General features: G+C 40.5%; 1 protein-coding gene across 8 annotated transcripts in view; it reads left to right on the plus strand.

Annotated features, from left to right (window-relative positions):
• EBF1 (EBF transcription factor 1) overlaps positions 1–17,639 on the plus strand; it is a 270,411-nt gene that overhangs the window by 72,915 nt on the left and 179,857 nt on the right. The window lies entirely within an intron of this gene.

A 17,639-nucleotide genomic window follows, 5' to 3' on the forward strand; every position in this document is an offset into this window, starting at 1 on the left:
GTTAAGTCATATACATACAAATTTCCTAGTTTTTCAGGAAGATTTAGCAGAGAAGCGGTAGCAAATTTCTAAAGTTTATGGGGCAAAATTTCTTGTAGGAAAACAAGTGTAAATCTTATGGCTCAGGACAATGAGCACCCTATCACCTTCAAATAACTTTGGAGCTTGGTCAGTGTATCAATGGGCAATTCTAGCTTATTTCTTGCTTTCTAAAGTTAATTTGGAAATGTGAATTATTTAAATCATTCTCTTTGGAGTTGTCATGCCATAAAGCCTAGAAGCTGGACAAAAGGGCTTGCCTGTCACCTTTGACAAACCAGCCACTGCTATTAAATTTTGTCCCAGCAAACAACACTGTCTCATAGTATTGACTTTTCCTATGTGATTTAAGAAATGGCAGGAACCACACTCTCCATTTTGAAGTGGCTCCTCCAGAACAAACTTCTCAGGGAAGAGAAACTATGGACTTTCCTCAAATGATCGCATGCCACAAAAGTCCATGTTTGCTTGTAGGCTTCAGTTTGTATACATGCCATATTAAGAACTGCTTTTGTAAATAAGCTTTTAGGTAGTGTGCTTAGGGAAATGATGTTTTGCAGAGGATGCATGCAAATTGTGGAGATCCACATCTGAATTTCTGATCCTGGCATTGAATTTATAAATCACAGCAATCTGTGCAGAATACCTAAATGTGTCATTGGCTCGTCACCTCGACCTGAGTGACAAAAGGAGCATTTCTACTCACTTTGTTCCTTGGAACAGGCTCTGAGTTTTAAAGCACATGTTCAATGTGAAAGTAGATTGGAAAAATCCCCATCTTCAGTTTCTCATATGCAGTCTTTCAGAGGGGAATAATAGCAGTGGGGGGCCCGAAGGAGTTGGGGAGGTTTTGAGCACCCACCAATTGCAGAACCACTCTCTTCATCTTAGTGTGATGAGCGGAGTCCTTGCATATTTTATTAAAAATTCATTTTATGGAAAGAATATTTCGTTCATAGTTTCTCATAGTACAGTTTCATTATACTGTGCTTTTCTGCTCTGTATATAGTAATAGTATTAGTGATCAGCCCTATTAGCAAGGTTTCAAAAGAACAATTGTGTCTCTGTAAAGCCTTGAAAAAGCAGTTAAAAATAAAACTTCCAGACTGATTACAAAATCAGCACTGTGCAGATGACAAGAGATGTCTTGCTGGAGTCTGATTTTTGCTGTGAGACTATTCTCTTGTTTTTGGAGTTGGAAAGACATAAGGACATTAGACTACATAAAGTCTAGAAAGCTTAAAGCTACCTATTTTTGCAAAGAACAGTTTGACATGAATGATTTTTGAGTAGAGGGCTTGGCTTAATCCTCCATTTTTCTAGGTTCAGTGCCAACCCCTGCCATTGGGATGAGGTGGCCAGGGCTGAACACAAGCACAGCTGAACACAGTCATCTACTATGTGTCCAGTGCATGAGTGATCCCATGGGAATCAGTGAGGGCAAGAGAGGAAGGAATGAGACTTTTTGCATTTCCTCTATGTTCAAGAAGTTTGTGGCAGAGTGGACTTCCTGGTGGCAATAACACAGTTGGAGCCTTTTTCTTCTTTTTGCCTTGTCTGTGATAAGGGCCCTAAAGCTCTGCCATGTGGACAGAGGGAGAGGAAAGGCGGATTGCCGGTGTGAAATCTGTGCGTGAAATGGGGGGATAACTCGCAACTACCGTCAAGAATCTGGCAATCCTCACTCTTGTTATAGGCTTCACAAAGCTTTAGGGAGACCTGACCACCTCAGAGTAGCTGCTGTGAGAGCAGTGCGTCCCCTAGGAGCTCCTCCACATAAAATTTGGAGCAGCGTGAGCTGTGATCCAGGATTTCCACCCTGAGGAGCTGCAAGGGGTGGTTTCTGATGCCAGACAGCTGTGTGGCTGCTGATCCAGCTGCACTGCATTTGGGGAAAGGAAATTCAGGACTCAGTACCACAGGAGCAGGCTTTTAAAAGCATTGGATGCTTGGGGCTGAGCTTCCTTATGCTTCTTCAGCATTGCTCTGCCAGGCAGCTACACCTCTGCTGGGGTGATTTTGCTAGCCTGTCCGTTCACAGCTCTGGAGGTGATGACTAAGATGTTAAATGCTGTGTTAGTGAGTAATCCAGTGCCTGCCAAATTCACAAAAATGTGATCTTAGATGCTCTGCAGGAGCTGCTTTTCCATTGCTTTGAAAGGAAAGTTAAGCACCTAAACTGAAGTTTAGGTATCTAAATACCTTTGTTGATCTTGGCTCAAAGCAAGTCACTCAAGCGGTTTTGAATATGATATCCATAATGTATCACTTTGCTTCTTGTTTAAATATTTATGGAGAAGACTCGGGGTGAGGCAAGGGGGTGATAAGGCTGACTGTAAAATGAGAGAGGACATTGGACTCTTTCTGATGTCACTGCAGATGAGTCACATCTCCACATTATGACTAGTCTTACAGTGGCTTATGAGCCTTCCCAGTTTAAAAGGAACATTTTCAAAATATTTTTAAAGTCTTTAAAATACCTGGAGAAGTTCAGGAGACAGCTTTTTATTATTAGCATTATTTATTTATTTTTATTATCACTATTCAGCAGGGAATTGGACAGGTTCTCACATGCTGGTTGTACTGCCAGAAACACATGTTCCCTGATGGAATACCTGAAGCCCTCTAGAAGGGGAGGATTCAGGGAGTTTAAGCTGCTGGAAACTTCTCTTTTGAGGCAGATAAGAAACCCCTAAGTTTCATAGGGAAAAAACAACACAAACAACACACACCTGAATGATCTGAGATTTCTCCCCATGGATTCACTACTTCTCTATTTTACTTTTCTTTTGGATGCCTCAAGGAGATTAACCTGCTGGGGAATCTGTCCTCCCACCCATGCACTGTGGTCCCTTTGCCTGAATGGCTCCATGTTGTTGCATCCACATGATAATTAACTGTGCCTTCAAAGAGTATTGAAGATAAGTAGTCTTCAAGCCTACTGCTTAATTACTTTAGTTTTGTCTCTTTGCTCCCCATCTCTGTGCAGTCTGTATTATTCACTGTTATTGGAAATAGATTCCTTGAGTTGTAGCTGCCGAGTGGTTTAGGTTGTACTCTAAGATGGTTTTAGTAAAAATGTACAGTCAATGACACTTTTAGGGAGGCTAATAAATGAATCTTTTCAGAAAGCACATTTATGTACAGAAAAAATCTTTTTTATTTTATTTTATTTTATTTTATTTTATTTTATTTTATTTTATTTTATTTTATTTTATTTTATTTTATTTTATTTTATTTTATTTTATTTTATTTTATTTTTATTTTATTATCAAAACTTTCAATTTCCAGAAAATATAACCAAGTAGGAGACAAAATTTTTTTTGAGTGAAACTGCCAAATGGAGTGCCTGTCTTCTTTAAATACCTGTCTTGAAAAAGCAATATTCTTACATTTAGAAAAAACAAACAAACAAACAAACAAACAAAAAAACGACAATGGGGGTTAGAGTAATGCAATTGTGGAGTCTAGGTCTATGTTCCCCTTCTGAGGAAAAACGGGGTTATGGAAATCCTCCTAATGAGGTGAACATGTTCTAATGCATATTAGATTTTTTTTTTTTTTAATAGTTAAGCTATTATTGCAGACTACTTTAATAATTTGAAATAAGATGTGATTGTTTTCTGCCTGTTGGACTTCCCCCTGCAGTTCCAGCCACACCTTACTGCTTAAACTGTCCCATTTCTTGTAATGTGAGCAACATTCTAAAATAATAATAGCATGCAATATCCCACCCCAAAATACGTACATTTTTTATGCATACAGATGGGATATATGCACCTAAAGTGAAATTAACGTGTGTGCTGCTGTGGGTCTATGTTTGCTATGTAGAGTCTTTGATGTTACAGAATAGAAATAATATGGTATTTAAAATGGAAATGGCATGGTGATACATTTGCAGGTAACATTTGACTTTGTTATTTCCTAGGAGAATCTGGGTGCATTATGATGCCTCTAATGTATGTGTATTCTAATAGTAATGCATGCTACAGTGATAATCTCCTGTACCAAAACAAATAACACATATTAGAATACAGAACTCAAATTTTTTTATGGTTGTTAGGTAAAGCAATTTTCAAATTAGTTTTTAATGAGTTCTAATATTTTAATACAACACAAATTTTCAAGTTAGAGGTGCTTTTTTAGTTTTTCTTTTTGTTGTTTTTTTAGACAATAGGATACAATATTACTTCACGGGATAACATTTAATTAAAATATACTAATTTATGTATTTGTTTATTAGTTTTATCCCTAAAGCAGCAAAAACCTCTGTGTGATTTTTATGAAAAATGTAAATGAGGGCTTTGGCATCACTAATAAAGTGGAATTAGCATACATTTAAAAAATGGGTTGTTTCACTTTAATAACATTTATAGCGATAACTCTAAAGGTGCTGCTTTGGTTGGGAGTGCACTGAGCTTGCACTGAGGCAGGGGAGGACCAGATTTTGATGCTGTGGTTTATCTTCTACTCAGCACAGCCCTGTGCTCCTCTGTTTGTTGCATCCTGGGCTTTGAGGTGGTGCAGCACTGATATACACCGTTGATTTACCCCATGGGTGGCAGCTTGGGGTGGTAGTGGGAATGTGGCTTGTTTAGGCCAGAGCTTTAGCTGAGGCAGGATCAGGCTGCTCTGGGAATAACCGTCCATTTTCCTAATTTCCTTTTTGGCTTTATTAGGTTTTACCTGATGAGGTCTTATCAAAAAAAAAAAAAAAAAAAAAGTTTCCTCTTATTACTGCAAGTGTATGAAGAGTTGCAAGGCGAAAGCCCAGCTGGTCCTGAGACAGACAAAATTTCCACTAGAGTTTATAGTAACTCTGTTTGAGAAAGGATTGTTAAGATCAGGCCTCAAATTTTTCTCCTGTGATATAATGCGTCACTGCAAGACAAACAGGGTTGCTGGCAATCTGCTAATGAGACTCTTTGTGTTTGTGTGGCTTTGTTGTTTTAATCATAAGTATTTTTACAAGACCCTGTAGCTTGCTGTGGGCTTGATCTGTGGTGTCAGCAAGGGTTGTGCTCTGTGGGGCTGGCAATGGTAGGCCCGACCTGCGTGTCTGTGCTCAGAGAGGTGTGGACTGGGCTCCTCTGGGCTCCCACTGAGTGGTTTGTGTTTCTGGGGGGCTTTTTGTACCCATATATCAGAAATTAAAACAAGTATCCCCTTTCTCCTTCTCTTAGGCCCTCATCTGTTCCTTATCTTGCTTACAGAAATAATAAAATTGAAATATAGGAAGGCAAATAGTTTCAGAAATGTTTTGAAAGCATAATGCTGAGCATTGCTTTTGGCAACTGAAATACAAAAGCTCCTGTGGGGCCGTGTTGTGATGGCTGGTGCAGGGATTTCGGTAGCGGGAGCATCTGCCTCTCTGTGGGACATGGCCACCATGTCCTTCACGTGCACCTCCTGGGCGTTTGCAGGCCCCTGTCAGCCTGAGTGCACACCTTCCCGACAGAAAACTCTCCCCAAACCCACCCAGCTGCTTCCTCCCCATCCTTCCTCTGTCACTTATTTAGTTTCACACTTCTTCACTTCAGTGCCTGCGCCGGGGCTGTTTGCTAATGAGCTGCCCCAAAACACAAGGTCTTGGGGGAAAAAGGGTGAGTTTTGTACAGAGGCTGCTCAGGGCAGTGAGGGCGGTCAGAGGCCTCAGGGCCTGGCTCGAGGCATGGCTGCAGAGGGATGAACTTGTGTGTGCTCTTGTGCAAGCCCTTCCCTTACCGTCTTTGGAGTAGTGACAGCAATGTTGGCTGAGGTGGCTCATGCCTCATTCACAGCAACTTTAAAGAAATTAACCCTGTTTTTTATTGTTAGGACTGTATTCTCCTCTTCTCTCCTCTCCTCTCCTCTCCTCTTCTCTTCTCTTCTCTTCTCTTCTCTTCTCTTCTCTTCTCTTCTCTTCTCTTCTCTTCTCTTCTCTTCTCTTCTCTTCTCTTCTCTTCTCTTCTCTTCTCTTCTCTTCTCTTCTCTTCTCTTCTCTTCTCTTCTCTTCTCTTCTCTTCTCTTCTCTTCTCTTCTCTTCTCTTCTCTTCTCTTCTCTTCTCTTCTCTTCTCTTCTCTTCTCTTCTCTTCTTTCTCTTCTCTTCTCTTCTCTTCTCTCCTGCCTCTCCCCACCCCCCCCCCCCCAAAATATATACATATATATTTTTTTCAATTATCCACGTCATCAAAATGTTTTAATGAGGAAATCCCGACTGCAGGAAGGTCAGGAGATGAAAAGCAGAGCTGATTTTAAAAATAACGCCCAGTTTTACTGTGCGGCCAACTCCCAGTGCGTTTTGAGATGAAAGGGAAAGGAAAGCTTCACAGCGTTTAAGCAATAAAAGTGCTACAAGGAAAAGCTCTTTCATATTCTTTAGCTGGCATAACGGGGTGATATGTATGGGGGAAAAAAAGCAAACAATTTCTTCAAAGCAGTGGAGGATGTAAAATGTAACACAGGCAGAATCGATACTCACCAGATAGATGTATATATGTGTGACTTTGTTATGTATACCCATAAGCAGATGCAGGGCCTGATTCTTCAGGCATGTTATGCAAATCAGGGACTCTTTTATCATTAACAGTTGAGATAATCATAAATTGGACTGATTAAGCACATGGTTAAATCTGAGCAGGATTTAGTTCACATACTTATTCCAATGTTCCTATATAAGCCTATACTCCATCAGTGCAAAAACAAATTACCCTAATGTGACATTAATATCTATTTGCTACCATCTGAGATCTTTTAAAATGGTATTTAATTTCTTAATATTCTGAGACTTTTTTCCTTAAAAATTTCATGTATCATTAAAAAAAAAAAGTCTAGTCTAAGTCACAAATGCATCCTTTTTCTCATGTATATTTGATACCAGGCTCCAGTCTAATCTGATAAAGTGCACTTTGCCTGTGGTGTCTTACAATAAGCTGGCTGCATTAGTGCCGGGAAAAATCAATACCGATTTATAATTTACCATCGCAAAAACCTATCACTTTTTATGACCCTCCATCCTGGCTCATTAATATTACATTAAAACACACACACACACACACACCACTGCAACAGGGTGAAATTGTAAGCTTGTCAGGTTTGCAGTCATAAAGAATGCTTTAATTGGTCTTAGTTTGGGAATTCAGCATTAGATTTTGTTTATTTGTTTGATTTTTTTTTTTTAATATTCCTTGCTTTTGGTGGATTTAAAAAAAATGCAACTTAGCAATATATTGATTTCTCATCCATTTGGTTTTCTTTCTCCCTCTTTCTCCCTCTTTCTCCCTCTTTCTCCCTCTTTCCCTTTCTCTCCATGATGACATGGTTTTCAAACAATGACCATCTTCTTAAAACTTCAGCAAGGTTAGGTAATGCATACAGAGATGTTAACTGTTTGGATGTTATCATCTCCAGTCAAGAGTGCAAAGTATAACTGGTTCTACCCACTGGAAACATATTTCTTTATCTCTGTTGGTTGGATTTTTGTTTGTTTGTTGGCATTTCAACAGTTTGTTTTTGGGCAACATGTAGAAATCAAATCAGTGTATGTTATATTGCTTGTCTCTCTCATAAAATGCTTGCCTTTCATGAACTGGCAGGAGCAAAGTGAATCAGTTGTATGTTGTTGGCCCAATCCTGTGGAGTGCCAATGGCCAAGTGCAGTGCACAGAGCACCAGGATCTCCAGCTGATGTCAGTGGACCTAATAACTTCCTCTCTCTGGTGTGCGGGAGGATGACATGGTCTGTGAGATGTAGAACCAATGGTGAATTCAATTTTTTCTTACATATTTTAGAAAACAAAACAAAACACAAAAATCATAACAAACCAAAACAATGCTTCACTCCCTGCAAAGAAAATTAAAACAGTTTCATACTCATATGTTTTTAGACTCCAGAACTCCCTATATCTAAATTCTTTCCAGATAATGTCAAAAATAATGATGTCAGTGTTTATATTGGCAATGGAAAGGTGTTCTTTATTTATTTCATACTATTCCCAGGGATTTTTTTTTCTTACTAATATCATGGAGATTTGATCCTAACAAGATGCTTTGCTCACTTTTCTTGCAGCATAAGAGGTTAAGGAATAAATAGGTAAATGGTGTGTTAACACAGAAACAAAAAAATAATAAAAAAAAATATTGGAAATTCAGTGTGTTCTCAAGTGTGCAGTAGATCCACACCATGCAGCAAGTACATGTCGTGATTGGGTTTTTAAAAGACGTTCGCCTCCCCACTGACTGACAGGGCCTATTGATTTTTTAGGTTTCTGCCGTCATCAGTTTTCAGCCTCGCAGCGGCCATATGTCGAGGTCAGGGCGCGCGGGGGCTCAGGCAGGCAGCCTTCGCCACAGCCAAAAGTGAAGGGCCGCTGAAAGAAAATCAATCATGTCATAAGTGGGAAGCATCAAAAATTTTCCCCCTGTATGGCCGAGGCCCATCAGGCTGTCTCCACTCCGCAGCGAAGGTTAGGCATCTGTCAAGCCAGGCTAGGTGAAAAGTATTAGAAATGCCAGTTAACCCATGGTACGGCAGAGTGAAGCCACACTTCCCCTGCCTTTGTTTGCCCAATGCGTGTGACAAGGTTAGCATTTTCACTTAATTTCTGAGACTAGATAGCCTTTCCCACCTTGGTTAATCTGCAGAATATACTCCGCTGGCTCAATTTTGGCGACTGGTGCCAAAATGCACAGGAGTTGGGCTGGGCACAGGCACATGCGTGTAAAAATTTTATGCATATGGCATGGATGTTTTACTTTCTTCTGGGAAGTCAGCTTGATCCTGTGTTCATAAGGTCCCCTAATGTGCTTCTGAAATGAAGCATCCCAGAGAGCAGAACGTGCAAGTTTTCTTTTTTTTTTTTTTTTTGTTGTTAACCCCCCCCCCCTTTTATTTTATTTTATTATTTTTTTTTAATGATAAAATGGTTTGCCCCTGCCCTGCACTGATCTGGATTTTGCTTGACTCTTGTTTCAGAATATCTTCACTGAATTGACAGTAAATATTTCCATTGTTCCACTAATTGGAGAAAATATATTTCATGCACTCTGTGAAAGTATACTGCTGTGCTGTATGATTTTAATCTTTCTCCTCCTTGTTCCATTTAAAATCCATACAATTAGATTGTGCAATTATGCTAAATAATCGATCTTCTGTATCTTGTTTGCCACTTACATGATGCCTCTTGCAGAGAGGAAAACATATCTGAGTATGTCCACTAAATTTGAAATACTGATTTGGTAATACACTGGGATATTTAAGATTATGTTGGCCATCTTTCAAGCTTTCTGATTGCTGATCATGTGCCCTGAGGAATATTGCACTAGGCTATGGATAATAGAGTGTGTGTGGATTTATTGTTAAGCAATTAGGCAAAAAGAAAAAACAAATTTATCAGTACGAGAACGGGAGCACAGCCTCATTATTTTCATTCTGGAGGAGAAGCAGTGCTAGTTTCAATAAAGGTAGATTTGCTTACTTAAGAAAAAAATATGATAAACTAAACCCACACAAACAAACGTATTTTCCTGATTTGAGACCAGTTATCTATCTCATCTCTGTGTGCCAGTCTTACTGACTTTACTGAACACCCCTCTTCCACGAGCGATGCTGCCGACCGAAACTCCTGAGGGCAGTCTTCCCACGGGTGCTGGTCTATACACAGCAGGTGGTCCCAAGGTGATGGGATGGGGCTGTGAATTGGGCTGGATGCTGACCTGCAGCTCACCACTTTGGCGTTGTCTTCTGCTGCCTGACCCAAGATGTATACTTCCTAATAAATGTTTTAGCTCTCCACGCTCCAATGATTACACTCTCCATTGAATACAGATAAAAAGACAAAATGTTTCTTTAATCAGTACTGTGATGTGAGACCGTTAAGGTAATAGTGCTTGAAACTATTAGAATCTTGAAGATATTGACTGGCTTGCTTTTGGCATCGCAATTATAATTACATTTTTAGGCTGCATTATATGGTTTTATAGTAGTTATTCTAACACAGAAGGCTTCCCTGTCCAGAGTCCTAACTGGAGGGAGACACACAGGAGAAGAAATTTTACAGTCTGAGCTGTAGGTGTAGCTAGAAGATGACCTAATTGGGACTGATATAATTTAGTTTGAAAGTGTGCAAGGAAATCCAGGTCATCCCTCTGGAATCCACAGTGAAAAAGCATAGACAGATTTGAGAGGGAAAAAAGTGTTTGAAACCCTCCTCAAAGTGTATTTTAAGCTCTTGGAGCATTATGGGGAAGACTGGCTACAAAAACTGTCTTTTGTGAATTTAAGCCAGATAGGCTGCTTCTGGCCAAAGAAGTCTCCCCTCTGCAGGTGCATGGCCCCCCAGTCCCTTGGAAGAGAGAGGAGAAGTTCACCAGGTCTGCAGGCGCAGAGCACTCCAAATTTTGTCTGCTAACACCAGTTGTCCTGGCTTGCAGGCATAGAGAATTGAAGTCTGGAAGAGACCACGGGTGAGACATCTGACCTTCAGCTCAGCCCTTTTCAGGGACAGTCACCGCTTCACTCCCCCATCTGCCCGGAACCTAAACAGGCTGTCTCTTAGGAGGGTGAGGGTATTTCAGTGGTAGGTCAGCTGGACCCCTCATGTGAATACATATTCACAGTGACTCCAGCAGGGTGATTTCCACAATTGTACACCAGTAGTGGCCACCTCCTCACCAGTGGCAATACACTAATGTAAGGAGAGGATCAGGCACAGAAAATCTTACTGTACTGACTTACAGATATCGAACTAAGAAGTTACCATAGCTTCCATAAGAAGTTCAAGAACTGTCCTGTCTGTCTTTCAAAATTTGAATCTATTTAAACAAGGATCAAAATGGTTTAAATGTGTTGTTTTAGGCATTTGCACTATTTTAGTTAAACTAATGCCTCTTGTAGTATTGGCTGGCTTATTGTAAGGTTGGATTTGCTGACATATTTACAAGATACGGTACAAACCATGTCTGCTAGCTTTTAGTGTGGCACCTAACATTTTAGGATGGCACCTAACATTTTAGAACTGATTTAGATTTGGTGCTGTGACCAGTGCTCTCACACTGTGCTTAGAGCAGTGTTATAATTACAGCCCCTTGCTGTCCTGGACATTTGGATTTCTGGATTTTCTAAGCAGAGCAAAGTTTTGTCACTGGAAGGCTGTGTGGAGTGAGGACCATTCTTAGTGCTTCAACTGGAGTCTGATTCATGTGTAAGGAAATAGTTGACTCTGCACCCCCAAGTTTCATTCTGGGCACAATCTTTTCTTCCCAAGTGAGAATTGACGTACTGAGATAACAGAAGTCAAAAGCAGTATCTCAAAGGCATCTGGTAGCACCAGTTATGGTTCCTGGAATCTGTGCTGGGTGTGTATATGTGTGTGTGGGGTTGTGCATACATGTGCAGAACTTGCTATTTGCTTCAGGATTTTTTGTGCAGCCACAACTATTTTGTTCTGTGAGGGTCTTTATCCCTTCCATAATTTTCTCTTGGGGATTTGCTGTATTCTGACTTTGAAGACAGATCGGTTAATGTCTCTGCTGCTGTGCTTTGAAGATACGAAGCACCACGCAGTTGTTATCACTATGATTAAGAGTAATCAGTTGGAGAACATTTCTAAGGAGCAGGAACTGGTCCCTTCATTCTGACGTGGACGGGCTCCCTTTGCTGTCTGCTCTGCCTTTCACTTTCTTTCCTTTTAAATCATTAGTTTGTGGTATGGACCAGTGTGTGGGCTGTCTGCCTAACAGGCACAGGAGAAGACTAAGAGCCCCAGCTATTTAAACTCAAGATGCTCTTGTGCAGGAATTTACAGCATTTACCCAGGGTAGCTGTCAGGTCTGCAGCTCCTGCTCACCCAAATTGACCTTTTCATTTCTTTTATTTCCTTCATAGCTGGCGTCTCATATTGCAGCACTTTGCAGGAGCAGTGCTTTCCCTTGAGCTGAGAATTAACCCCCCTGGCCCAAACTCCCTGCAAATTTTGGAGCTTCCCCTCACTACCCTGCTGCCAGGACTGGGGCTCCTCTGTGCCTGAGCAACTTAGGCATTAGTCCTGTGGACACTCTCCCATCTTCTCAGCTCCCTTTTCCATTTCCTTTCTGTCTTCCACTTCTACTTCCTTTCCTCCTTTTTCCCCTTTCTCATTTTGCCTGCTCCAAACTCCATTTCAGCCCTATTAAAACAATAAATTCTGATAGCTCCATAGAAGCTGTTTAAGATCTCTTGGGCCAAGAAAAAAAAATCCTTTTTAACAAAAAAAGTCCCTGCATACAGATTTACAAACTACATTTCACATCCATTATGGCCTTTTGGGTAAATAGTGTTCATTTAAAAAAAAAAAAAAGTCTTTATAATACATATTTTAAAACTGTTTTAAATATGATTTTTTATGGTAGACAATGATGGGTTCTGAAGAGCCATTATGATTTATCAGGGAAATCGCATACTTTTATTTTTTTTTAAATTGTCTTTTAAATACACATTCTGGAGTTGTTGCAACTATGATGCATTTCTAGTGGAGGGGATTTATTTTCTTCAGTATTTCCTTTCCCCCCTACTAACATGTAAGAAATGAGCATTTCTACATGCTTGACTCTTTCTAAAACAGAATGTGATGGTCTGTTTAAATGGTCAAAGCTTGGAAACTCCACGTTTAGGGTGTAATTTGCTTTTCTAAAATAGTCCATTATAAAGGACTGTTGATGTGTAACTCTTTCCTGAGACAGCCTCCCCATATTGCAAGACGTTAACCCTGTCTTGCAACAGCTTGGTACTACAGATGATGTAAGAGGCAACATCTTAATATTTTTTGGACTATTGTTGGTGTTCATTGATCAGAAAGGCTGAGTAGGAACTTGTCTGCATTGACATGTTATTTCCTTGTAACATAAGGTGTGAAAAAGGCCTAGAGAGCCACCACAACTTTGTGTGGACACTTCCACAAGCAGGATGTTCACCTGAGGGGCTCTTTCAGCCAGCTTCTTGGCATATACAGACCCTCTTATTCTTGTACTCCAAAAGTCAGGACGATTCCTGAGAGCTACTGGAGAGTGCCTGTTCTTCAGCAACCTATGGTGAGGGTCTAAGTAGGGATGGATTTATCATCTGACTGAAGCTGGTTCAATAGAAAGCATGATTTGAATGCAGACTCTAGGTGTTGCTTTCATTAGAGTCAGGAATGGGATTAGCTGAACGGAAATGTCCACAGGGAGTGGGGAGAGGAGAAAGCTTCTACTGTGTGAGATGTCCTCAATTACACAGATACCTTCCGGCCAGCACCACGCTCACCACCACATGTGAGAAGGGGTTGTATCTTTTCCAAATTTTGCTGGTGGAAAGAAGTAGCAATGCAGAGAAACTGGAGAAGGTGAAATATTTGTACTGTGATCACGTCTGGGACCCCAGTTGAGCACTGAAGCCCTGGTGTGCCAGACACTGTACAAGCAGAGAGCAGATGTGGCAGGTGTCCTGGCACTGGTGACTGCTGCATGTTTCAGCGGTGTCACTGGGGGACTGCAAACTGTAAGAGCAAGGCTCACAAAATATACAGGAAACCATGATCCATACAAGAATAATTCATGGGAAAAGCATATTTTCTTAGTTTACAAGCAGCTATCTGTGAAATGAGATAATTGCCTATTATGTGATAGATCTGTGCAATAAAGCTAACATTATGTGCATTTGAACAGTTAATAATTGGACTTACTGAAGACTGAGGTGTTTGTGCTGTAATAGATAACTGGGTTAAAGAAAAGTTATTCTGAGAAGTAGACTAGTTTTTGTCTAGGATGTTGGATGTTTGCAAAGCTACCGAAAATTATTCTTCACAAAGGTAAGTATTGACAGTACAGAATAGAATGGATGAGGAATTAAGGATGTATGTACTGAAAGAGTAGGACAGAATACAAAGATAAATTAAAAATTAGATATGCTTTTGCAATCAGTGTAGAAGTGATTGCAAGACAACAGAAGGACATCTGATATAATGTGGCAGCAGCATGTATGCATGTTATCCTGCACTAATTCTGCAGTGAATTTCCAAAGAACTTGTTCATGGCCATTTCGGAAACAAAATGTGAAGATGAGGACGATGCAGGATGTGAGCATTCAATGGAATCAATAAGGTGTTTCCTAAGTAGGGTTCTGTAAAGTTGAAGACATGCGTCAAACACTGCAAGGCTGGGAAAAGTCATCTCATTTTTAGAAAGCTAAACTGAATTGTTGTGCAGCACAGCGAGTTACTTGGAAATACATTTCCAGGTAAATTGACATTAGATAATCTATATTTCACAAACAGCTTATTTTAGTAGTTCCCTTTGACATGACAGGTCAAGAATGTGGAGCTCAAGCACTGGCTTTCATATTGGCCAGCTGAAAAATCAATATATGTTGCACGGTGTTCAACCTGAAAAGAAATGAAGCTTGGGAGGAGTCCAAAAGATTGCATGATGCTCTTCTAATACAGTTTGTCTTGAAAAGTTTCATCATGGTTGCAAGTCTGGAGGCTTGTCAACAAACAAGTGCTGTGTTGGTAACATCTCATGGTTCTTCAGAGTACCACCTAATGGTCCCGCAGAGAAGCATGCACGCATGTACGCACATAGGAAAACGTGCAGAGAAGATTCAGTGTGGTGACGAATGCTCAAAGGGGGCTCTCCTGGTAGGTGGGCACATTAAGAAGCAGCAGTTGGCAGACTTCCTCTGGTAACAGCCACAGTGTTTGCTCCACAGCCCAGCACCCTGACCTCATTTTGGCATCAGCCCAATCCCACCCAGCCCGAGCAGGATGCGGTTGGCTCCAGCTCCCGACCCTCAAGGTGGAAGCAAAGCCTGGCAGCCCGCTAGTGGCAGCGCAGTGGCCGAGGTTGGGCGCGCCAACAGGTTTCCCTAGGGTTGACTTACGGTGTTCCCCTCCGAGCCTCAGAAAACCCAGTTTTCTTTCAGGCCATGCCAGCTCTGATCGCCAGGGCTGTGGGATTCATTTTAACTGGTAGCAGGGGATGTAAAGGGAGGGGGCATGGCACCTCTGCGGGGCCTTATGATCTGCAGTGAGGTTTCTCATGGTACATTCCTGCACCCCCAAATGCCTCCCACTAGGGAAGAGCAACCCAGATTTCACTAGCTGAGTTCTTGCTTCCTGCGGGATCTCTGAGGAAAGTAGCAGTCAAACCTTGTAGCTTTTTATGTACCTTGCAGAGTTTCCATCATGAAAGTAACTTCCTAAAACACTGCGCGTGTCATCGGCAGTGACCAGGGCAGCTGAAATGCAATGCAGCCACACACTGCAAGATTACTTATGAGACACCCTACGCTTGCAGAATAAACTATCACAATACTACATACGACAGGTAATAAATAATTGTGCCAGTGACCTTGAAAATTAATATTGTTTGTTATTCCTGTAAACAAACTGAGTTTCCTTTCCTTATTATATTTTGTATGGTAATTTGGCATAAACACTCCTTTTCACATAATTTCCCCAGTTGACTTTTGTCTCCTTGGCAATTTCCGGCTTTAATAAAGAAAACCTAATTAAGAAGGAGCTGTTGATTGGTTTGCTAGTGTAATTAACACAGGTGATGCTAATGAGTTTCAATGAAACCAATGGTTTATAGGGAAAAATAAACAGAGTTGCGCTGCATATGGTGTGAGTGATATCTGCACTTTGGGAAGATATTATTGTGATTTTCAAGCCTCATGTGAGTGGTTTGCGAATGTGGGAGGGGGAGATAAAATGTTTTATAAGATTCATTAGTGGTGTTAGACCAAGTTGAATAAGCTTCACAGCTTGGGTATATTAAAAATCTTTTTTTTTTCTTTTTCTTTTTTTTTTTTTTTTTTTTTTTTTCCTGACCTTAGTAATAGTGTGCAAATTTTTGTCTTTCCAAGGAAAGGAAGAAATGTTAACTTTTTGCTGTTTTGCCCATGTTAAATCTGCAGCATGATCAATGCAGTGTGTGCAGTGAGCCCTGGCACTGGGAGCTGAGTGGGCCACCAGCCTCCTGAGAGTAGGGGATGCGTGGGGGTCACCCCACTTTCCCTGCTCTCTGCCTACTCTCTGTGCAAAATAGAAAGGTATAGAGCTATACGAGGTGCTTGTGTTTTCTGTGATTTCCTTGTTGTCACCTCAGGCAGTTCTCCGTATTTTTTTTTCTTGACTATGGGAGCAGATTTTGCCCTATATATTTAAGTCAACAGAAAATGTGAAATCTCTGGCAGTGTGGGAAAGTGCAGTGGGAGATTCAGAATTTCTGCTAGAAATACAAACACTGTAACGTCGTGCTGATACTGCTTCTGTGCTGCAGTTTCTTTAGGAAGAACCGCTTACTTTTGTAATAATACTGACAGCATTTTATAGTTAGTCTGTACTTTTAAGAGGCATTTGTTGATTCCTAATTTACATAGCTTTCGTTCTGCAAGGTAAAATGGTTGTGCTTTATATTTTAAGGATGTGCTCTCTTGCTCATTCTTATCCTTTCTGTACATCTCCCTTTTATTTGTTTTTTTCTTTTTTCTTTTCATTTTCAACTCATTTTTCATCATGATGTAGTTAATTCTTTTTTTCAGCTTGTGCTACACTTTGTCTTGTCTATTGCTATGTGACAGAAAAGCCAGAGACATTCCATGTCTGGCAGTACACCTCCAGGGACATCTTTTGAACTCTCATAATTTGTATTTATTGCCACCCACTTTGTAAGTTCACAGTTTAATTTGCCAGCAGTGGCAGTGTTAGGCCGACACAGTAAAACAAGATAACGTTAAAATGTCAGAACGAGAGGGGGCATGAATGATGCATTACCCACTGCTAGAACTTGCACTTGTCATGCCTTTCCACCAAAGTGATGTTAACTACCTTTTGAGAGCCTTATCTGACTGGTATTACTCAGAAATAGGATCATTAGTTCACTGCTCTGATTAGAAGGTTGCTATGGTTGATTAACTCTTCTGGAACTGGGATCACGGTGGGAACATAACATGAATCACACTGGATTATGCATCTAGAACTAATTTTATAATAATTTTTTGCATTTTTTATAGTTGTTTACATGTGTATTTCCTTAATTCAATCCTGGGCTGGCAGAACTGAGGGTAGATGGAAAAATTTAAATACATTTTAATGGAAACGTTCAAGGTAGATTTCAGTTGACCTGTTTCTCCTTCAGCACAGCATGTTAACAGTGACCTGTTATGCAAATTACTATAAAATCAGGAAAAACTGCAATTTGATGTGGTTTCTAGAGTTGCACAGATAGTGTTAGTTAAAGACTCAGTAGAGAGTGACAGCCAAAATCAGTTTCTTGTGCTGGGTGCAGAAGGATGGGTTGCTTACTAGTATTGTGGCTCTCTGGAAAAGCTCATCCGGGTGGTGGGCATAAGGGGGTTCCTGTAAAAGGGACATCATGGTGACCATCTGATGGATGGTGCTGTTTTTTCCTGTGTTTCTAAAATGCTTCCTTCTGAACATTTTGCTGAATTTGAAAAATGAGTGGAAATTAACACGTTGCAATTTTTTTTTTTTTTTTTTAAATAAAATTAAAAATTCCTGTAGCAATATCCCCATAACCAATGTAGGAATTAATTTCTGCATGTTGTTCCTTTGGCTCCTTCACTGTAGGGACTCCTTGCCCA

Source organism: Aythya fuligula, chromosome 14 (genome assembly GCF_009819795.1).
Source record: "Aythya fuligula isolate bAytFul2 chromosome 14, bAytFul2.pri, whole genome shotgun sequence".
NCBI lineage: Eukaryota > Metazoa > Chordata > Aves > Anseriformes > Anatidae > Aythya > Aythya fuligula.